The sequence below is a fragment of the Protopterus annectens genome, chromosome 8.part0, assembly GCF_019279795.1.
Source record: "Protopterus annectens isolate FY-2018-M chromosome 8.part0, PAN1.0, whole genome shotgun sequence".
Lineage (NCBI taxonomy): Eukaryota > Metazoa > Chordata > Ceratodontiformes > Protopteridae > Protopterus > Protopterus annectens.
Window position 1 is genome coordinate 1,529,799,747 of NC_056741.1, and position 25,086 is coordinate 1,529,824,832.

At 35.3% G+C, this 25,086-nt stretch overlaps 1 long non-coding RNA gene across 1 annotated transcript in view; it reads right to left on the minus strand.

The window, feature by feature from the left end:
* The window catches only part of LOC122809535, a 453,055-nt gene that overhangs the window by 48,436 nt on the left and 379,533 nt on the right, over positions 1 to 25,086 (minus strand). The window contains exon 2 of the long non-coding RNA XR_006365919.1: positions 15,028 to 15,112. This is a non-coding gene — a long non-coding RNA (uncharacterized LOC122809535). The remainder of the gene's footprint in view (positions 1 to 15,027; positions 15,113 to 25,086) is intronic.

Sequence of the window (25,086 nt, forward strand, 5' to 3'; positions counted from 1 at the left end):
AACAGGCACCAGATATGGGCACATATACTGGAAAGTCTGGCCTCATGCGTACAGTTGTGGGGTATGAATCTGTATGCAGTCTACTTCCACTCCCAGGATTCAGATCATGGCTGTGTCTGCTACAACATAAACACTGTCCATCACAGTTGTGTCTGCTATATTGATATTGCTGTATATCTCCAATCTGCTTTCTGTCTTATTAATCCCCTGTGATTATGCATTCTGACCTTGTATAACAACACTCTTATACAGAATTCCTAGACAGTTATATGTTGTAGGACAGTGTGGGTGACAGTGATGTGTAATACATCATTAATCAGAGCAACTGCACATCATTCTTGTATTTCTGGACACAGTGTTGGTATCTGACAGACCTGTGGGAGGAATGTTTATTAGCACTACCTGGATGTTCCCATATGCAGTACCAGGTTCCACATTACTATTATGCACATACATCTCACTCTGTTACTGTACACACTCTGACCACAGTTTAACAATTTGGGGTGTAAATGGGACATACATGGCATCTTAGTCACATAAGGTATTGGGGAGTTGCTAGTGTGCCAGGTTTGTAGTCATAGATGTGTGTCAATCAGATGTTTTTCCTGTTTGCTGCCTATATGTCTGGTATCATCCCACTGATTTCACAGGGGGACAGGTTAATAGGCAATAGATATTGGCCACTTTAATAGATATTCTGGACATATCTGTACAATTGTGGGGTACAATTCTTTTTTTTTTTCTCAAAAAACTTTTTATTGATTTATAAACAATACAATTTAGGAGTTGAATAAATATAAACAACTTTGTTTAAGCAAATTGCAACTCATATAAGCATTAGGAAAAGAGATCTAAATAATAATAACATCACACAATATGTACAATATATACAATAGGTAACCAGAAAATAAATGATAACTTGAAATACAAATTCTGTGAATTAATATATTTCAATTATGGGTATAAAAATTATGCCAAACACCAAGACCAGAAAAAGATTTAAAGGTATTAATTATTAATAATATTTAAAACCTTCTCTAATACTAAGTTTTTTTAAGCCATTTTTTTAGGACTCTTAACCATGTTTTTTTGAGCATCAATATATAAGTAAGCCATTTTTTGGAAAGTATCCCAGTTCAGTTTATCAAGCCAGTTTTGAGTTATGTAAAGTTTAATTAAAGAGCAAATAAAAATAATAACTTGAGTGTCCAATTTTGAGAGATAGATTATCGGAATATGAAGTATAGCAATTTCCCAGGACAGCGTAGATTTATGATAGCCCATTCTCTGTAGTCTTGCTTTCAAAGAGGTCCATAATCTATGAGAAAAATGACAATACCATAGAATGTGTAAAAGGTCAGCTTGGGGATAGGAACAACATGTGCATGATGGGGATTTATTAGGATTAAATTTATTTAATTTATATGGTGTATAGTAAGCATCATTGTTAATCATTAATTGTGTGTACAGTAATTTCTTAAATGGAGTAAATTCCCTAGTATATCTGATTGCCAAAAGTTTTTGATTCTCAGTTATTCGAGAATTATAATTTAACCAGCAATTTGAGAAGAGACAGTTCTGATCTAGCACTAGATTCTTTATTAGTTTATAGGATTTTGATATCATTTTACCTGATGAAGATAATGTTTTAATTATCGTATTTAGATTATTTAATTCATGTTCTATAGGTTCTATGGGTTCATATTTACCCTTAATTACTTCTCTTAATTGGCGTAGTATTGTAGAATAATTCCAATTAACATTCAGAATTTAATCTATTAGGGATAAGTCATTATATTTCAGGATATCCCAGACTTTCAAATTTTTTATTAGAGGATAATTTGTTAGATTAAAAGGAGTGTTATCTATCATTATATTAGGATTTAGATGAAGTGGTTGAAAAAGGTGAGAAAACTTATCTAGATTACATAATTTTAGTAAAGCTTGAAAAGCTTTAATCTTTTGTTTAAGAAAGATAGAAATTTTACTGGTAATTTTCATATCTAAAGAAATAAAAGGAATAGCCTCTGGGTTTATATTTTTAGATATAATGTAATTATACCAAATCTTAACCCATAAGGGATAATTAATATCTTTACTATTTTTAAAATTAGAAATAGTTAAGAGCTTGTTTGATGAAACAATTAGATAGTAAAGATAGAAGTTTGGCAATCCCAAACCACCTTTGTCCTTAGAATTTGATAGTCTAGAATATGAGATTCTAATGGATTTGGGAAACCATAAAAATTTAGCTAACTCTATATTTACTTTCTTGAAAAAAGACCTAGGAATTATCTGATCAGAAGAATTGAATTGGTACAAAAATTTTGGTAGAATGTTCATTTTAATTATAGCAGCCTTTGATAAAAGTGATAAATTTAAGTGCTCCCATCTAGTAATATCAGATACTATTGAATTCCAAACTTTACTTACGTTGTTTTGAAAAGAAGAATGGTTATTGTGTTCCATGTTAATTCCTAAATACTTCATACCAAAAATAATCTGGATTTGTTGATCAGAAAACAAGTACGATTTATGAGCCATATGATTTAAAGGAAAAATATGAGTTTTTGAAGGATTTATAAGATAGTTTGAGGCAGAAGAGAAACATTCAATAGAATTTGTTATTTTACTAAAGTCAGATATTGGGGTTTGAAAGTATAATACAAGGTCATCAGCAAAGGCAGAAAAATACATTTTTGTATTAAGAATCCTAGGGACTTTATGAAAAGTGTTTTGAGTAATAAACAACAGTAACGGTTCTAAATATACATTAAAAAGAAAAGGGGACAGTGGACAGCCTTGCCTTGTGCCTCTGGTAATCTTTATAGGGGAAGAAGTGTAACCATTAATATAAAGTCTGGTAAACATATCTTTGTAGAAAGTTTTTAAAAAGTTTACAAAGGATAAAGGAAAATTAAAGCATGACATAGTTTGAAAAAGAAAATTCCAACAGACTCTATCAAAAGCATTTGATGCATCAAGAATCAGTGCATATATTGGGTTAGGATAATTTTTTATAAGATGGATAATAGATTCTAAAGTCAGTGTATTATCCCAAGCATGTCTGTGGGACATAAATCCTGATTGGTCTTGAGAAATAATTGAAGGTAAAACCTGTTTCAATCTGTTGGCCAAAATAGATGCTAAAATATTTATGTCTAAATTAATTAAAGAAATAGGCCTATAATTAAATGGGTCAGTTTTTTCTTTATTATTTTTCAAAATTAATATAGTTTTAGATGTATTCCAATGAATATCTGAAATATCCTTGATTTTTATATAATTATAAACTTTAAAAAGAAAGGGAACAATTACCGACTTAAAAGATTTGAAAAATTCAGGTGTGAATCCATCTGGACCAGGAGATTTACCAGATTTAAGACTATCAATTGAATCTGAAATCTCTTGATAAGTTAGAGGAGCAGAAAGCAATTTTTGTTGATTATCATTTAACTTGGGGAAATTTAAAGAACTTAGAAAGCTTTTTATATGATTATCATCCAACGTATTAGATGGTTTTGAGTATAAATCTGTATAAAGTAGTGTAAAGAGATGAATAATCTCTTCATCTGTGTTGTATAATTTATTCTTGTGCAATAAAGATGAAATTTTTGGCTTATCAAAATTATTTTTAATTATTCTAGCCAAAACTTTAGAAGGAACTTGAGCCCATTCTGAATATGTTGCTAACAATCTTTGATCTACTAAAGAAAGGTTGTTTTGATGTAACAAAATTAATTCTTTTTGCCAATCTAGTATCTGCTTTTCAAAACTAGAGTCTTGATTCAGTCTAAACTGATTTTCAAGAGAATGAATTCTAGATTTTAAGAACTCTTCCTTCTTGTTGTAATGTTTTTTAAGGTACGCAGCTTTACTGATAAACATTCCTCTTAATCTCGCCTTGCATGAAGCCCATTGTATATCGTAAGGAATACCTGATAAGTCTAGATCATTTTCCATTTCCTGAATAGTTTCTGAGCACTGTATACAAATATCTTTATTTAAGAGTAAATTATTGTTCAGTGTCCACTTGTTTGAGTTAATATCATTTTTAATTTTGTGGGTAATGTTGAGATTTAATAAGATTCTTGAATGGTCTGAAAAATATCTAGTTTCAATAATAAAATCAGAAATAAATTTTGAGATAGTATTAGAAATCAGAAAAAAATCCAATCTAGACAATGAATGGTAACATTTTGAGTAATATGTATAAATATCTTTCTTGTTTGATATTTTTATAGAGTGCAATGGATCAATTAAATTATGTTCCAAGATTAATTCATTAAGGGCCAGAGTTGCTTGATGGTTATAAGAAGCGGAGCAATTTCTGGGTTTAAATCTCCCCCGACTATAATGTAGTGATCTTTATAACAGGTGAGTATATTATAAATTTTTAAGATAAAAAACTGTTGTTGACTACAAGGACCATATAAATTTAGAACTAAAATTGGTTTATCCAGATTGTGAATAGTAGCAGTAAACAGGCACCATCTACCCTCATTGTCATATTTCTCATCAATGATGTTCCCCATGAATTTTTGTTTAATAATTATTGCTACTCCCCGAGAGCTAGAAGAATCCCCAGAAGCTACTATCCTCCTAATCCATTTTTTATTACTCTCCTTGTCCCGGACATCCCGAGGGATATGTGTCTCTTGAATAAAACATATACTGGCTTGTGATTTAAATATCAAATGAAATAATAAAGATTTTTGTTTACTTTGGATTCCTCTAACATTCCAGGAATCAATTATTAAGTAATTTGTCATAAGAAAGGTAACTGGTTAATATTGATGTGATGAAAATATGGTGTAATTTCCTGATTATAATTAAAAAATACCAAAAGCAAAGAACATAGCTAAACTGGTCTATTATTAAATAAAAGTACCTCATTAAAAATAAACTCAGAAGAAATATTTTGAAATTTACCCATAACCCGTCTACCTCCTAGTGCCTGCCCACCATTCCTATTGAGGTAAGATCAAGAATAAACAAAATAGAATTTACAATTTAATTTAACAATATAAACTTTACATATAGTCCTTAAAAGGACTGAAACCAAGTCAATAACACTAAACATATTTACACATCTGTCTAAACACAAGATGACCAACATAAACAATCCCCATTCAATAATTAACTCCAAGCTCCTATATTTGCATAATATAAATAAGGTAAAAATTATTTTCCTCATGTGATTCGTATATATTTCTATTAATAGACAGCATTTCTATATATAAGCTAATATTTATAACTCAAAAAGCAGATAAAAAGAGAAAGAAGATTGGACTAATCTTCCTCAACAGGAAAATCAACAAATATAACCCCAAAAAGACAACATTTTTTCAATAGGAAGAAGCCATAAGTCTATTATACAGTCAATATAGAATAAAAGAGCTAATATCAGTTATAATCCACCAGCATAAGTCAGATTTAACTAATTATGGCAATAAATATATAATATATGCAACCTGGAGTATGTCAAAAAACGTGGCAGGACACTGCTATTCAATATGTTAATAACAATAAATATATTCATGAAGAAATCAAGAGCATTGTACATTATATCAGAGATTGAGTATCAGGAGAGTACAAACTAAAGTATATGTAAAAAGCAAGACCGCAAAACCACCAAGTAACATCCTATCATAATATAACATGAATCAACCAAGTTATAAAATAAAACAAAAATATCTATAGATCAGCATGAGAAGAATGAAGACCATTTCTTTCAAGAACAATAATACATGTCAACGCAAAGCATCAAGTATAAATGAGAAGTAAACATTTCACAGAAAGGAAGAGAACTGCACTAATATGATAAAGACAGAACACACCCGAAATGCACATAATATATTCTAGTATTATTTTGAAAACTTACATATAATGTTAAAAATAAAGTATACAAAACTGAAGTGAATAAAACTAATACATATTTCAAATATTAAGCTTACTGGATCCACATAACTAATGCAGCCCTCCATTTCTCTGAACAGAGAAAACTTACTAGACAGCTATCTAGATAAAACGGACACAGAATCCTATAATCAATATTTTAGATAATATTACATTAATAAAACAATTAGTTGAGTGAGCTGCATATTAAATAATCCCTGAGAAGAAAAAAACATCATTGCCTATTAGAAAAACCTCTAGTAGTGAAAAATCAAGTAATGTCTGTAAACAAAACATGTGAAACAAAATAAATAGCAATTTCTTAGTGTGTGACATTAATATAACTTTTAGCCAAATCAATTAGTTACTTACATATATATATATATATAATAATCACACATAAATAAAATACATTTCTATAAGAATATCTGAAATGTAGGTTACTTAAATCATCGATGCAGTAAATGCCTTATAAATTTAGCAATATACATCCAGCTGCTTATTAGCACAGATTAGCTATGAAACTAGTGAAAAACAGATTATAAATGGCAAACCTGCATATTTTTGTGACATAGCATAGTAAACAAATATAGCATACATTTGAGCTGTAATTTGATTTACAAAGGAAGAGCGCCCAAACGCGTTGGTTACTTTTCGCTTCTGCTGTTCATCATTCCAAATGCCAGCTGAATGTGCTAGGTGAGTTTACTCTGTGCTTTTGATTATACTTTCTGACAAGTAATTTGAATCCTTTGCCTGAGAAAACATGACAGCCTTCAGATTGATGAAGTACAAACATTTTAAGGAAGCTGAAGAAAATTTGTCAGCTGTGCCTTCAATACCTTAAAATTTAACAAAGGGGATCCAGTGCTTACTATCACAAAATATCTTTGAAAGGAAAAGAAATAAAAAAACATTTATAATGACAAGGTTTTTGTATTTTTTTAAAGGGCACAGTATATACATGCAACATACTATACAGTGAACTGAATGTAGAAGGGAAGAGACTGAACACGTTGGTTTCTTTATGCTTGTGTATCAGCTGAGAGTGCGTGATAGATAGGATATGCAACTGTTAAGGCAATGCACAATCTGACAGTTTAAGCGTATCTCGAGACACGAAGAGTTTCCCTCCAAATTGCCTAACAACTATTAAAATCTATAACAAAACCATGACAACACATTGTAAGTCAGGTTAATTATTCACAAAATTGTGTATAAAACAACAATACTGTAACAGCTCAAACTTTACCATTGAAATAAAAGCATCCTTGTCAACAAATGAAAGATACCCAAACAAATTATTATAAAAGACCAATAACACATTACCAGACATTGAGAATGCCCAGTTCTGAATAAAAAGACATATAATAAAATAAAAACATTCCATTTAGAGATTAAATAAATAATGTAACATTAGGACACAGAGTCTGGTAACTTCTTGAAAGTTTTAAGGAATATTTCTTTTGCTTCTTTAGGATCTGTGCACATAAATCTTTTGTCATTATAAGAAAAAGATAAAGTATTTGGATAACTCATACGAAATCTTATCCCTCTTTTAATCAAATCTGCACAGTATGGTGAAAGTTTTTGTCTTTTCATTTTTATTTGAGGAGGAAGGTCCTGTGAAAATGATAGTTTATGATTTCTCCAAACAAACTGTTTTTTGCTTTTTGCTGCTTCAAGTATGTGATAGGTGTCTTGAAAGTTAAGTAACTTAGTATAAATGATCCGAGGAGAAGAAGAATCCTGATTAGTATGTAATGCTCTGTATGCTCTTTCTATAATTATAGATTTTGAAGTTGCCTCACAGTTTAACAAAGCCTCAAAAATCTGTTTTGTTACTGATAATAAGTTTTTATTATCATAAGTTTCAGGCAAGCCACAAATAATGATGTTATTTCTACGACTCCTAGCTTCTAAGTCCAGTAGTTTAACTTGGATTTCTGTAATACTTTTATCCTTAGATTTTAAGTCATTCTCCAATGAATCAGTTCTAATCTCTAAAGCTGTATTTTTACTTTCAATCAAATCCATTCTTTCACTTATTTGCTTCAAAGTTTTACTAAATTCAGTAAATTGTTCAGAGAAACTTTGAATAGTATTTTGAATAGGTTGTAATGCTAATTTTAGTTCATCTAAATGAAAATTTGAGTCAATTAAATCTTTGTTACTTACTTTAGAAGTTTCAGAAGATTGTTTATTTGTTCTTAGTCTTTTTGAACTGGTATCCTTCTCAGGTGAGAGCATGGAAGAAAATTTGGCCTTTGTAGCTTGTGTCTCCATGGAATCAGATTTAGAAGCCATGCCTAGAGAGGAGGAGTGAAGTCAGGGTAGCAGGTTCTGAGAAGAATCTTTAAGCTGGATGAATCCACAATAGTTGAAGCCACAACACTGTTCTGAAGTAAATTACTTCACAAATTGATAATTCCAAAGAGAAAAATATTCCAGATGCGTAGAAAGAACTTTAGAGAAGCTTTTTGTAAAAAAAAACTGAGGAAAAATCTCACTCCAAAGTTGTAGAAAAAAACAGATATTACATAACTGTGAGGAGCTCAGTAAATAGGGACTTGTCTAGCCGGCAGCCATCTTGGAATTTCATGTGGGGTACAATTCTGTATGTAGAATACTACCACTGGCAGGATTCGAACCGTGGCTGTGTGTGCTAAAAAAAACAAGGGTTTACATCGCAGTTGTGTGTGCTATTTGGTTTTTGTTGCTTGCATTTTCCCTGTTTACTGTCTATGTGTCTCTCAGTTGTACTAAATGGCCTCTGGGGATTACACCTGTCATATACAGACATTCCTACACATTCATGGTGTGGGTAACAGTGCTTAATACTACAGTACTATTACATGATTGCAAATCTACATTGACATATGATGCCAGAATATACACATGCAGTCCAGTAGTTAGACCTGTTTTGTCAGGATATTACACTTTTATTGCCATACACACAATATGAGACTCTTCCTGCCATATTCTCTAGTGTATGCAGTACTTGCTTTGAACAATACAGGTTTTACACTAGCAATTAATTTACTACTACTTTTATTTGTATTTCCTATGACAGTAAAAGCATGGGTATTACTGACCTGCCTTGTGTTGCAACCACAACAGGTGGTAGATGAGGGCCTCCTGGTTCGGCCCACTCCATTGCAGCTGTGGGGGACATAGGAATATTAACCATACCTATCCATGATATACCTGAGCTGACACTTATCACACACATACTGGGGTGATACTTACACATGTCTGGAACATACCCTGATGCTCTAGCGTCTTGTAGCCACTCCTCCAAGAGGTCCTCCTTCTGCCGCTTCAGGTCAGCATAGTGGTGCCTGACCTGCTCACCAGTTCGGGGTATGCCAGTGGCACTGGTGAAGTCGTGGGCGAGACAGTCCCAGGCCTCCTCCTTATACTGGGAGCCCTGGTACTGGCCCTGCAGCAGTCTCTGTGCATGGTCTTTAATTAGGAGTCCTGCCATGACCTTGAACTCCTGGATGCACCAGCGCTGCTCCCGAAGCGCACTCCTTCTCCCCTTCCTGCAATAGTGCTTGCAAGGGGAAGTTACAACCAGTTATGAGATGTACTCCCACCTCTTGGGTTTAAGTAGGGCCAATTTCCTGCACTTTTCTGTGTTGGCCAGTTTTGAAAAGGCTAAGCTATGGGCAAACCTGCTTACCTAAGGTTGGTATTGTTTAAAGGGGTATGCCACTGGGCACAAAGAGTTAGCTGGTCTACACATTGCTCTCACCTCCTAAGCTGGCATGTGCAATGCTTAGCATTGCTTACATTAGACTGTCGTTATAATGCCTTTTTGACATTGTGTTATTATTCATTACACCTTATATGTATCCCTGCTATCCCTGATTGATGTGTACATACACTCTGTGGGGTCCTTGTGTTTTATTGGGGACTTCAACACTCTATTACAAGTACACCTCACTTCTGGGCTTATTGCTGTACTCCAGTTCACATATTTATGTTATGTTGTGGGTTATGGTACATATGACTGTATACTGATGCCTTTCACAGGTTCTGTTTGGTTATACTATGGTGAGGACATGTTTACTGCTACCTCTTTCTTCTGTATTTCTGTGATGGCTTGGTGGTTAACTACTGGGACTATGGTGTATAGGGTCCTGGGTCTGAGACCTGCATGGCTGTTTATTTTGTTGAGGGGCAGAACAAGGGCTGTTGGATACTGAGTGATTAAGGCACTTTTGAACAGTTGTAACTGGGTTTGTGCAACGGTAAGCACTGCTAACCTGCTGTTACATCTGCTTAGAGAGAGTTAGCTTTAAAATTGTTTAGCCAGTGTAGGCATTGCTTACTGCCATGCAAATGGGCTTAAGACCATTTACAATGCTTACATATGCTTACTACTGCATATTTGTGCTTAGACCTGCTTACTAGTGCCTTATTCATTATGACACTGATATCTCACATGTGCATTTACTGCAGTACTCCAGTTCATAAATATGTGTTATTTAGTGGGTTATGCAACAACAATATTGGTCATAACGTGCTTTGCCATGTAAAATAAAGCGTGCTGCAGTGGGACTCGAACCAGGAATGCCTGCTCATTAAGTGAATGTTCTGCCAGCTACACTATTGCTGTACTGCTTTATTTGCATATATCTTCCTTGCTATCCTCTTCAGCCTTTTAAGCTGCTTTAACCATAGCTAAACGATGGGCACAGCTGCGCACCTATGGTTAGCTTCAATTGGATTTTTAAAAAAAATAGGGTTTCTTTATTTTATTACTACATTCTGTTGCTGTTATACACAAGGGGGACTATTGGTGGGGATATGCATTCACCTGTGAGCTGTCTTGTTCATTGCATACCCCTTTCTATTGTTCTACATTGCAGGGCCATGTTTATTCTGAGAGCTCTGCTCTCAGACATGCCCTCTGCACTCTTACATGCTCCGTGTAAGTCTAGGAGCTCGGGCAGTGCACCTTATTAATATGCATAGCTTGCTGCCATCTTGTTCCTAAATGTTCACTTCTGTGCAGGACTAAGCTAATCCTGCATGGAAGTTTAGTAAATCCAGGGGCCTGTCTTCAGTGATATTCTCAAATCCTTACCTCGTCCTCTCTACATCTTACCACTAGATAGCCATTCTTAATTTTAACACATTATTCCTAGACAGTCTAAATAACCTTGCCCACCCCCCTTATGAAGGAGAAGAGTCAGAGCAAATCAGACCCCCTGGACCTCTCATTCTAGTAAAACTGTATTGAATAAAGAGAGAAAACATGTAGAGAATGGAAACATTTCAGTCACCTACAAAGCTATAAACATCTCTGAAATCTAAAAAAACAGGTTAAAAACAACAGCAATCAATATTGCCTATATTCACAAATTAAACAAAAGCGCAATCCCAAAAAGTTCTGGTTCTCGGTCAATAAAATCTCACATCCAGTAACACTTAATGCTCCAAACCTTTGCCCAGACCTCTCTCTCTGAGAAACTGCAGCTACGTTTAACTCCCATTTCATAGACTCCATAGTTAGCTTCACTCAATCGTCCTCATAAACCCTGTCCCACTCCTAATTCAAACAATCTACCAGTTATATAAAACATTAAGCAAACCCAAGCCCTGTTCGTACTCAGATAATACTTCTCCATAAAAATACCTGAAGCTAGTTTCCACCTCTGTTGCATATCCAGTCTCTGTCATGGTCAACTGATCTGTACAAGAATGATATGTTCCTTTTTATGTGAAAAAAAATCATACATAATTTCACTAACAAAGGAGGTAACCCAATGGAAAGAGACAAATTTAGACATATTGCTATCCTGTCCCATCTCTCAAAAATATTAAAAACATGTAGACACAAAGAACATCTACAGTATCTGATTCAAGAGAACTTATTAACCCCTGCCAAACTTTTTTTGGCCAGCTCACACCTCAACAACTGTCAAAATATCCTTTCTAAACATCATCATCAAAGCCAGAGCTAAAAATATAGTCTCTTCCCTCGTTCTTGACATTGACCAAGCTTTTAGTATCATCTCTCACTCCAAATTACTAACACAAACAACTGTCTTAGGTCTCTCTGACTTTAACCTTGTTTACTAGCTACATACTCAACCATTGCCAGTAAGTCAAGTGGCTCTCTACTTTCTTGCAGTTAATACAGGAGTTCCTCAAGGCTCTGTCCTTGGTCTTCTGCTTTTCAAAATATTCGTTAAAAACCTCTACATATCCTCCCAACAAGCTTCTTTCATACAGTATGCAAATTATGCTTTTCTCATCTGCACATCAGACAGTCCTCCCCTTCTAAAAACTATCTCACAAAATGAATTTAGTTCCATCAGAAACTGACATCAAGCTCCCTCTAAATCCCCCCCAAAAAACCCAACAAGCTACTCTTATTTATCCCTAAATTCATAACACATGCCAAAAATTATTTCAAAATATTATCATTAAATTGTGCCATCATAGAAGCAGTCTCCCACATAAAGCTGCTAGGAGTAATAATTGATGATAGACTGAAAAGTGGCCTCCATATTCAAAATTCCATAAAAAAACACACACCAAAAACTTGATATGCTCTGTATAACAAAAATAAACTTCACCAATATATCTAGAGTACAGTAGCTAGTGCATACCTCATTCCTTCCCTGCTTATGCTGCATCCATTCTTACCAACTTACAGATCTCCTTCAGATCAAAACTAGAACATTGCTGCAATAAAGTGGCTATGTTTACAGCAAATCAGCTTTAGGATTCCAGTCACTGTTCTGTTCTGCTCTCAAATCTCTAAACTGGCTTGCACTACCTTTATACATTCAACTTCTTCAGACCCATAACATAATATATAAACCTTCAGCTTGCCCAGCTGCGAGCTCCATTCTTAACTACTACCTAAAAACTGCCCCTTCATTCCTTAGAAAAATAACAACTTGTAATATATAAACCCCAAAAGTCCATCAGACATCCATTATACTATAACTCTGTGGCCAAGGCTTAAAACAATATTCCCATGGATATGAGATGAATACCTAGCACTCACGTGTTCACTCACTGTTTAAAAAACTTCCTCTGCCAATCCTGGTTCTGTACTTACATAACACCTGGCAGAAACAATTTTCCTTTCCCTACATATCCTTCTTTTCCTTAGCTCTGTACCTCCGATTCTTGCTATCCTCTCCTCCCTCTATAGCACTTTACCGCCTTTTTCTCCCACTCTTTCTCCCTCCCAGCTTTCATCTTTCCTTGCTATAGTGAGAATTATTGAACTCTGCTTCAATTTTCTTAACTTTCATCAAAACTACAATCCGTGCAATCTCCTAAACTTTTTATACAAATCTTCCATTTAAGCTATTTTCCCCTTCTTATATTTAAATTAATGCTCATATAGCTCTTTTATGTAAATGTAGCACAGCTATATCTAAAGTTACATTAGCATATAGCATAACTTATGACTTTTATGGCACAGCTGCTTTTGCTTACATATATTAATGCAAATTTTGCTAAATTTAAAATGGAGCTTTTCTCCCCAGGCCTTCATTGAAAATGGGTCTTATGCCTGGTTGGACTTTCCCAGTAATTCAAACATCAAATATATAAAATAAAATAAATAAAAAAAATTATTGACATTACTACACCCAATTTTACAGTGCCTTACATAGAGAGGCACAATGTCATAAAATACCAGGATCTGCAAGTAAAAACAAGACTAATATGGAAGACAGATAAACAGTCAGTTCCAATAGTAACAGGAGCAGCGGGACTAATATAAAAGAATTTACAGTTATACTTAAATATATTACCAATACATGTAACCTCATATGGACTGCAGAAGTAAACAATTCTGTGTGCATTGCAGGTGCTGAGAAGAACTCTCATAGCTAATATCAAAGACTGAAACAATATTAATTTCATGAAGTCTATACCCTGACTTAGGAATGGGGTTCATTCCCATCACTGTATTAGAAGCCCAAAGTATTTGGAGAAATTAAAATGAAACAGATCTTAACAAAAATGTGAATCCTTGTACCACATCAACAAATCCCTCTCCCCTGACATCAGGAAAGCACTAGCTAGCAGCATCTTTTTTACCAAACCAATTGTATGGAAGTTGTGTTGTGGTTAACATTACCAAATCCATTCAAGTTAAACTTCACAAGTTTGTAACTCAGTTAATGCACAGCCAAAATTTTCATGAATAAATGTGACTATGTTTCAACTACAATGGAGTTTTTCAACTCAATGCATGCCTTTGGTAAAGTGTACAAAAGTTTGTTGACAATCTTATTTTTAAAGTAAAAAGTTGCATGTGTTGCAATTACAAAATTATACTACATTCCATATTTGTAAATTTATTGCCTTCCAAAACATTGAAAACTACTTATATTAAACCCCAACAAAACCAAGCTCATGGTCTTTACTAATACCAGTGTAAAACACACCCCATCACCTCACTTGCTATTCCTCTAATGGATCAAAAATGGAACCAGTCAAGCAAACAAAACATCTAGATGTTACAATCGACAATGGCCTAATGTTCAATAAACATATAGCACTAACAATCAAAAAAGTCCATATAAAACTTGATGCACTCTACAGGGAAAAACCCTGTCTAACCAACTATGCCAGACTAGCAACAGCTAGAACCCAACTCCTATCCACCCTTCTTTACTGTTCCCAAATATTTACCAACCTACATAAATCAGGTTTGAATAACCTCAAAACCTGTTATAATAAAATAGCCAAATTTGCCTCAAACCTACCTCACAGATCATATCGTTGTACTGCGATTCACCACCTTAATTGGATAGAACTCCTCAACTTACTATCTCTCCAACCAGCTAATAATTGCTCATGGAGTCATCCATAAGTCTGATAACTGTCCAGCTCTAACAAACCTCGTCCAGTCGTATACAAACCTCAGGCCCCTTAGGTCATCTGCTAAATTAATGCTCAATGTAATTAAAGCCCATAGCTATCATGGAGACTCCTTATACTCCTATAAAATAGTCAAATCCTGTATTTCTCCTCTCAAGCATATTCTAACCATCCCTGATACACATAAAGTCAAACAATTTCTAAAAGAATATTACTCTAAACATTGGTTATGTTCTTGCACATCTTCAGGCTAATTATACATACCTGCCATTTGCTTCCGTAAATACTTTCTCTTTCTTGCCTCTTATAGGTTAGGCAGGCTGGCTCCCATCTTCCTTTGACTTATTTTCTATTAAAAAAAAGAGAGAGTCTAAAATATAGGTTGTCACTGTCATGATTCTCCCCTATATCTGATTTTTGAATTGTTATGGACTTCCTTACTTGTATTTTTAAGTCTGTAAATGTTACTTTGTGTTTTATCTGTACATATTTTTGTAACTCTGTAAGTATTACTTTATACCTTCTCTGATTGTCACTGTACAAATTATGTATCTGTAAGTACTTTGAGCTTTTCACCCCAGGTCTCTGCTGAAAACTGGCTACTGGCTCATTCATACACCACCCGGTAATCAAATGTAAATAATTATAATAATAAAAACATTATGTATGTCAGATCACCAAAAGTTCCCATTTAAGATGGGTTTCCAAAACAATACTAAATATTTGTACCATCCTTCCATTCAACTATTGTTTATGGGGCTAGATGAATCACAGAACCTGTCTCTTGTCTGATCACAAGAGACATATGAAAGCCTTTTTTATGAATGTTGAAAGTTGTATTAGAGAAAAAAGTGACTTTTATGTTCTATGAATGGCAAAAAGGTATTCTTAAAGATAATTTAATACTGGTCACATGAGATATTAATTTGTGTTTGATGTTACTGTTACATCAAATCCTCGTGGTGTACAAGCCATATGAGAGTACTTATGTAGGTTCAGTCATGTGAGCCAGAAGGGCGAAGAAGAGAAGCTCACCCTAGAATAAGTAAGAACAGCACTGAAGAAACTGAAGTCAGGGAAAGCAGTAGGCTCAGATGAGGTCTCATCGGATATGATAAAGATACTGGGGGAAAAAGGGGAGAAACGGCACCTGAGGGTACTCATAGCATTGTGGAGAGAAAGGTGTATACCAGATAACTGGAGAAGAAGCATACTAATGCCAGTTTCAAGAACAAAGGGGATATTCACAACTGTAGGCAGTACAGAGGTGTCAAACCCCTGTCACATTGGATGGAAGTTGTGGAGAGGGTGACTGATAAACAGATGTGCAGAATAGTAGAAAGTAAGATGGGAGATGAGCAGTTTGGATTCAGATCAGGATGCTGCACAACTGACTCGATATTTGCAGTGAGACAGATAGTTGAGAAGAAGCTAGAGATGAGGAAAGAGTCCAAATGGGCATTCCTATTATTGGACTGAGTGTATGACAAGGTCCCAATAAAGATGATTTGGGCAGTACTGTGGTTGATCAAAGTCTGAAAAAGATTGGTAGAATTACTACAGGCTATGTACAAGGACCCAATAAAGTACAAACAGTGTTTGGTCTCACAGAAGGGTTTCCAGTGTGAGTGGGTGTGCACCAGGGTTCAGCTCTGAGCCCTCTGCTATTCATACTGGTGATGGACTATATTAGGAAACAGGTCGTAGGGGGCAGATCAACAAAGTTGCTGTATGCAGATGATGTGGCATTATAGTCAGACTCTAAGCAAGAATGTCAGCAAAGGATAGGGGAATGGAATGCAAAACTAAAGGCAAATGTGATTAGACAGCGGTAATGGCAGCAAATTGAGGAAATCAGAACACAGTGAGAATTGAGATAGAAGGAAAGATAGAGGAATGGTTTAACAGCTTCTAGTATATTGGAGGGATGGTTAAGGAGAAGGGAAGTCTGAATGAAGCGGTTAAAGCTAGAATCAGAGAGGCTGCAGCCAAGTAGCATAGAGTGTCAGGTCTACTGTATGATAGAAGAATGCTGTATGGCAAAGGAACCTGGGCAGTAAAGGCAGAGCAAATAAGAAAGTTAAAGGTGATGGAAATGAAGTGCCTACAAAGGGTGGTAGGATGCACATTGTGGGACAGACAAAAAATTGAGGACATAAGAGCAAGAACCAAAGTAGCTCCAACTGCAGAATAGATCAAAGAAAACATGATTATAATGCTTTGGACATGTGCAGAAAAGCAGAAAAAAATCTGGGGAAGAAGATTTGGCACAGACAGGAAGAAGGCAAGAGGAACTGGGGGCATTCAGCAAAGAGATGGATGGATTGTGTGAGAGGATACCTGTGCAAATCAGGCATGAGTGTAGAAGAAGGCAGGAGTGTGGTATTGAATCAAGAGAGATGGTGATGGTTAACACAACACCACGATCCCATGTAGAAAATTGGAAGAAGGGGGTTGATGATGATGTTGATGATGATGAATGCTGTGTCTTTCATTAGAATCTATCAACTGTATGTTAATGCAGTGGTAGAAACACCACACTGTGCAGTGCACAGTTTGCCACACTATTGTATCTTCCAGTAGTATGTATCAACTTTGTGCTACTGCAGTAGTACAGATTAACCCTGGGCACAGATCACAGCATGCCACATAGTAAATGTATCTCACAGAACTATTGGTTATGGATCAGCGCAACAGTATGATCAACACCATGTAGAGAAGTGCATCTTGCTACATGATCAATTTATCTGCCAGCAGTACTAGCTGCATTTCACCACAGCAATGTGATTGATATTGTAAGTATGAATATAGTGTCCCACATATTAACTTGATTTACCAGTAGCATTGGTTGTATCTCAACAGAGCAGTGTAGCCAGCACTATGTCCATAACACATGCTAGCCAATACATCAGAAGCCCAGTCAAAGCTACTTTTCAATAAGACAGTCAATCTTGCATTTCAGTAGTAGTGACTTTGTCGTATGATAAAATCATAGACTAAATGAGATGCCAAAACTATGGACTGAGACTAAAATCCACAACAGAATAGTCACATGATGTCATGACACTAGCCTATCCTCAATAATGGCACATCGGTCTCACAGAGTAGAATTTACAAGACTCTGGGTTATTATATTAAGATTAAACTTTAATTCCTCACCAAACTGCAGTACACTTAAAAGCAGTTACCATCACAGGTTGTTTTTCTCAGTCTAAAAGACATTATGCATCATATGTATCTATAAATATATATATATATATATATATATATATATATATATATATATATATATATATCACATAAGGGATCTGGACACATGCTCGACTAGCATATGTCCAAATCAGAAAACATCGAACACACATACACGAAAGCGCTTAACATCGACAATCTTTTCCATGTATGTGTGCCTGTTTCGTAGATTGGACTACAGTGCGGGTAAGGGAATATTCTCTTTTCCCCACTGTAGTGCGATCTCGGAGTGAGAATAATAAAGTAGGGGGTGTGGGGGGTGCAGGGGGGCTTCGAAGTAGATTTTTTTTTTGAACTACACATACACAGAAGCGCTTTTCGATGTTAAGCACTTTCGTGTATGTGTTCGATGTTTGGTGATTCGGACATATGCCAGTCGAGCATGTGTCCTAGACCCATATATATATATATATATATATATATATATATGTATATATATATATATATATATATATATATATATATATATATATGTATATATGGGTTCCATTCAGAATTTTGGAGCTCAAAACTTTGGATTTCATATGATTGAAGATCATATGTTTCAAAACTTTGAAATCCTGAACGAAGATTGGCATACAGTGTGGACCAGGAGATTTCCCTTGTTCTCGCTGTAATGCGATCTCGGAGTTGGTATATTTAAATTGTGGGGGGGTGCGGGGCACAGCCCCCAACATGGGGGGTGCAGGGGGCTTGCCCCCTGCATACATGTTTTAGTGTGATGGGTGGTGTTTTGGGGGGCGTTCATAATTTTGAGATTCCAAAATCCAGAGATTCTGAACTCGATATTCTGGACCACGAGATTTTGGGATTTCAAAATTTCGTAGTGAACCCCACCCATATATATATATATATATATATATATATATATATATATATATATATATATATATATATACATATATATATATATATATATATATATGTATTGTGTATTGTCGAGCATGCACAATGATGATGTCTATTTGGTCGACATCATTTTTTCGACAGAAAAAGATGGTCAACACGTGCTTAAGATTAACAATCCCCAGGTAGGGAAATATTTCTCATAGGTTTAGCATCCTCAGTACATGTTGACATTCTGTACTTCGACATTTTTATGTCAACATTACAGACGTCAACATTGTACCATTCAATAATTTATAGCACTATTTCTCTCTCTCTTTCTCTCTTCATGCACACACACACACACACACACACACACACACACACACACACACACACACACACACACACTCACACAGACACACACACACACACACACACACACACACACACACACACACACACACACACACACACACACACACATATAGATTCACGTTAGAACTTTGAAAGCCTATAACATTGAAATTCAAAACATTGAGACCAAAATCTTGAAAATTCAAAACACTGAAAACTCAAAACATTGAATCCCATAACATTGAAGATACATAGAAAACCAACATTTAATATATGCCAGCACAACTGCATGCAGAAACAAATAAAAAACAAACCATATTATACTTCTCCAACTATAAGAAGGGGGACAAGCCTCCCTGCACCATTCATGTGGGGGGCTGTGCCCCTCACACCTCCTGCTACTTAAATATATCAACTCCGAGATCACACTACACAGAACAAAACAGCAAATATACCATTCCGCACTTCATGACTGACTGTTTAAATTGTAAAAAACTATTCTCAACCTTTTCTTAGAAACACTACTTCACTGTTAAAACATTACACATTACTGTATATCTCTTCGATACTTACCAGAGTTTCATAGGTAACCACAATCAGGTTCCCTTCTCACTTGCTATACTACAACATAACACATATTAGTGTAGTGTAGTGGGATCTCAGTGTTGATTTATTTAAGTAGCAGTAGGTGTGGGGAGGTGAAGGGGGGCTTTCCCCCCTGCTTATAGCTGGAAAAGTGTAATATGGTTTGTTTTTATTTGTTTCTGTATGTAGTTGTGCTGGAATATAGTACATGCTGATTTCCAATGTGTTTTCAGTGTTACAGGATTCAATGTTTTGAATTTTCAAGATTTTGGTCTCAATGTTTTGAATTTCAATGTTATGGACTTTCAGTGTTCTAAAGTGAATATATATATATATATATATATATATATATATATATATATATATATATATATATATGGATTCCTATTACAAGAACAAAAGTTCACAACTTCGAATTTGTAATAGGAAGCCTCACTTGCGCGAAAGTTCACTTTAACGAAAGTACCGCAGCACAGTGGAAGACATCAAAAAACAAGCTAAGTCCTCCACTATGGTGCGATACTCACGGACCTTAGGGTTAGGGCACAGGTTAGGGTAAGGCGATAGTTAGTAAAGCTATCCCCTTACCCTAACCCATGCCCTAACCCTAAAGGTTCATGTCTATCGCACCCTAGTGGAGGACATTGCTATGTCCTTCACTGCGCTGCAGTCATCACGGACCTTAGGGTTAGGGCACGGGTTATGGGCTATCCCCTTACCATGACCCGTGCCCTAACCCTAAGGTCCGTGAGTACTGCATGGAAGTTCAGTACAATGCCCATTTGTTGTACTGAACTTCACGTAAGTGCACTTTCGATTAAGTGCACTTTCTCTGCAGTGTGCATTCCACACACTATTTCGAAGTAGTGAACCTTCGATAGTGCATGGAATATATATATATATATATATATATATATATATATATATATATATATATATAGTAGACAAATATACACTGAACTGCTATCATCATATCTTTTCTCTTCTCCCCACCCCCTATGGAGAGAGAGAGATTAAAGGGAGAATGAGACATGCTGCCTCTATATGTCTTATATTACTTTTGCATAATATTTAATACATTAAATCAACCTTTTCTCTACTACTTTAAAAAAATCAGCTTTTATAGGCAGGGATATGCTCTTCCATTAGGAAAAAAATGCATTTTATAGTACTTCTTCTTAAAATTAAATTAAAAAGAAGAGCTGCACTCTATCTTCATCAGACAGATACACATCACAGTCACAGCTGGTCACTCAGACTGGAAAGTAACCTGTAGAAGAAAAAGGTTTAGATAAGTGTTTGAAGTGTTTGGTTTCCTAATGTCTCTAGGTGAACCAGTCTGGGTAGCATTTAGTGCACTCACTTTAGGATTCACAGCATGTTGAGTAACTTCATGACATGCCTCAGATTCAAAATGTTTACCTTTACCTAAGATTGATAGCTATGTCATTTCATCTAATGGAATCAGTTTATTGTTAGATAATGTCCTTGTCATTCTTGGCTAGTATATCTGGGTACGACTCTCTGATATACAGCCTTCTGGTTGAGCCTCAACAACCCAGCTATGTTTCCCATTACATCTCAGAGCGGCACCATTATCCAGTGTGTACAATTATGGTTTTATATACTTTTTCTACTATAATGCCAGTTAATTATTTTCTCTCCTGCTCCAACTTCAGGAACCCTGGCTGGTCTGGTTGAAGGACAGGTAGAGTTGAGTTTGGGTAGAATGTTAGCTGCCAGTTGTTACAGAACTGTTTCCTGAGATATTTTACATTTTTGGTCATTTTTCTAGACAGATTTGAAAGGAATACTCACTAGTCACTGTCTGGATTCCAGCAATGGTATAGCTGTGCTGGGCATACTCCAGTAGCACAGTGTGGAGCAGCATGGTATGACATAGGAATTTTGAAAGTTTCATCAACAACCTTGTACTGTGGATAGTGAGGACTTGACAAATTAAGTTAATATGGTGTCATAATCCTTAATAAACTACTAGAATTCCATGGGCACAAGCTGTGAAGTATTATCAGTAATTATTTCAAATTGAATGTAATATCTGGTAAAGAATATCTTGAACCTGTCAATAATTTGTTGGCTAGTCATTGTTTTAAGTGTAGAATTTGTATATCTCAGCAGTAATGGTCCACTGCTACAAGGCAGATATTTTCCTTCAATCTCACGTAGATCTGCAACTATTTTTTCCCATGGATCTGTTGATGATATAAGGTAGTGCCATCTGTGCCAGGCAGAGTAGGGCAGTGCAAGTATAACATATGCCAGTAAAGCTAGCTGGAGTTTTGTAAAGAATTGTATGTCATTTGACTGTCACACTGATTTGTATGGATGCCTGTGTTAAAATGTATTTGTAAAGTTGCCTGTGTTAAAATGCATAAACAGTGGGTCTTGCTAGACTGGAAAGAGATATACATGTATATCAGACAGTATTATTATAACTGATTAAATGTATATGTTTGAACAGAGAATTCTGGAAGGGAGGAGGTTAATCTCAGTCCAGCTAATTCTGAAAAATAGGTTAAAAACTAAATGGGTTGGCTTAGGCCATAAAGATTTTATCTTACAGGTCTGATTACAGCCAGAGACAAAAATGTCTGGGAAAACCAAGACTAGGAATCATACTGAATTGCCCTTAGGGGTGAATTAATTGCTACCCTGGAAGAGTGGAAGTTTTTGAAATTGTTTTATAGCTTTCAGATGCTGCAACCTCATACCTCATCTTGCCTTGCTGTAGTAAGCAGCTCAACACTCATCATCTAGCCTTGCTGTAGTAAGTAACTTAACTAGGGAACAGTAATTCTTTAGTCAGTTTGGAAAATATAGAATGAGATTATTTAAGTATTGCTTTTCTGCATATGTGTGAATCTATCTACCTGTATTATTTTTCATCTCCTGTGATTGAAACTCTTGTGTTTATTGTAAATAAGAATATAAAACTTCATGTAGTGGTGTTCATATTCATATACTTTGGCACATTTGTAAAGTATTTGAGAAAAGCTTTACTGTTTTTACGTTGTTTTAATTATTTAAGTGCTTGTGATTTAACAACAATTTATGGTGAAAGGTGAGCTTATAGATAAACAGGTAACTTAATTGATCATGTGATGATTCAATTGCATATAAAAGACATCAGGTGATTTTTAAATTTGCTCTGATGAAGTCTCTAATCTGAGAGATGAAAGTGCTTAACATTTTAATGAAATTGTGTATTTATTGCCACATTTGTGTTGGATACACCACTACATGAAGTTTTATGTTCATATTTTTTTTACTTCATGAACAGTGCTATTTTGGTTACTTAGCTTATTGTAACTAGATATACAATATTCTCATGTTTTCTATTTTTTTATTTATTATTAACTATTTCTATACATTTCATTGCAGCTGGTCTTTTAGAGAATACTTTTAGCATCTTAAGAGTATTTAGGCTTATTTTAGTGACATTGTGGCTACTACTGAAAGTCTTGTTGCATTGGTCAAACTCTACCATTTGTATTAGCATTAATTATACTCAGTATAATTGGGAACCCTTGTAAGAGACAGTGTAGTTGACTGGTGGGAGTGTAATTACCTTATAGTCTGGGCAGAGGGGGCACATTTGGTAAATCTGTGCCAACCTTTCCCAGGTGTGTGTGTGTGTGTGTGTGTGTGTGTGTGTGTGTGTGTGTGTGTGTGTGTGTGTGTGTGTGTGTATAAATCAAATATCCAAGTATGTGTGTCAGCTACTTGGAACAGGGACACAATGCTCCAAGGTGGTTAGTGTGGAGTCTTGTTTGGGGCCTGAAGAGAGAGAAGACAGAGCCCAACTCCAGGTATGGAGTGTGCTCCCTGTGTGCTCTTAAGGGAAATTGTTCTTGATGCAGAGAGCTGTATCTGTAAATACTGTGTGTATCCATTCTTGTCCCTACTGGCCATCTCTCACAGGTGTCAGTGGTGAGGACTGAGGCTCCTTAATTTCTGGGCTGGAGTAGGGACCATCAGATCTCATGATAAGAGAGTTTGGTTACAATAGTTCCCTCCACTGGAATGGTTTATATATTTTGCAAAACTAGCATGTCAGCACAAGCTTTGCAATGTCCATGTTAATACTGGGCTGCCAGACTGACATTTTGGCTCTTTAATGACACTTACTCAGACTTTGATGTCTTTCATGTACATGCTTAAACATTTTAGGATATTGTGAAGAAGGTCCAATTATTCTATCTTGGTATTTTAGCAAACACTGAATTCAGGAAAAAAAACTCCTAGACCATCTTAAAGAAATACATAAATGTGCTGCTTTATAAACAATTGGAAAACACCTTAAACAACATAATCTCATCAGCCAGTGCTTACACATCTTTTCAGTTTTTACAATCTAGTGTGTAATCTCCAACTATGAGTATGTCCATGCATTCTCTTATAGATAATTAACAATGCCACATTGGCCTTGCAGAGTGGAACTCACAATTTTGTCTATGAGTTAATAATAGCAGATGACACACCAAGATGCTTACAGCAGTTTTATAAGTAGTTTGAGCAGTTATATGCTGTCAGCACCTCTCTGCAGCTGACACAATGTTAACCTAACATAAGTAGATCAGGTAGACTGATTGCTACATACTGATTGGCTGATTGCTGTCTGCAGTTCACTTATTATAACCTAATTTTCAGTACTTACTGTTTTATCTACTGACTATCAAATAACATCTAGCAAATGTTAATATGTGTATTATTCTCCTTATTAAATACTAAGCAATGTATCTTTGTAGCAATCACCATGATCACACTGCCATGACTTCTGTAAAGTAAAACACTGCAAGCTGATACCAACTGTGCTCATATATAATACTGCAAGATAATTCTGCTCTGTATTTTATATTGACTGTGCTTTGTAATATCACATGCACTGCCTCTTACTATAATTTATATTCTGTATGCTCTTTTTTTCTGTTTACTATGCACTCTGCAGCAGGGTTTATCCCAGTTTCTTGATTAAAAAAGCTTTACATACGTGCATGCAAATATACTTACATACATACATACATAAATAATAAATAGTATTATGTTCAGACAATTGCATTCTGACAACACAGCATTTATGCATCAGATGCTTTGCCTGTGTCCATTGGCTAAGCCATCTATGTCTTCCATATTTAATGACCTACTGTAGCTCATTGTTATGTTTGTCAGCTTCTTTTAGCTTTTCAAACTTTTTAATAGTTAGTGGTTAATTTGCCATGATCCACTATACATACACAGTAACATCTTCTTAGGCATTGTATAGATTATTGCCAGCTACTGTGTTTT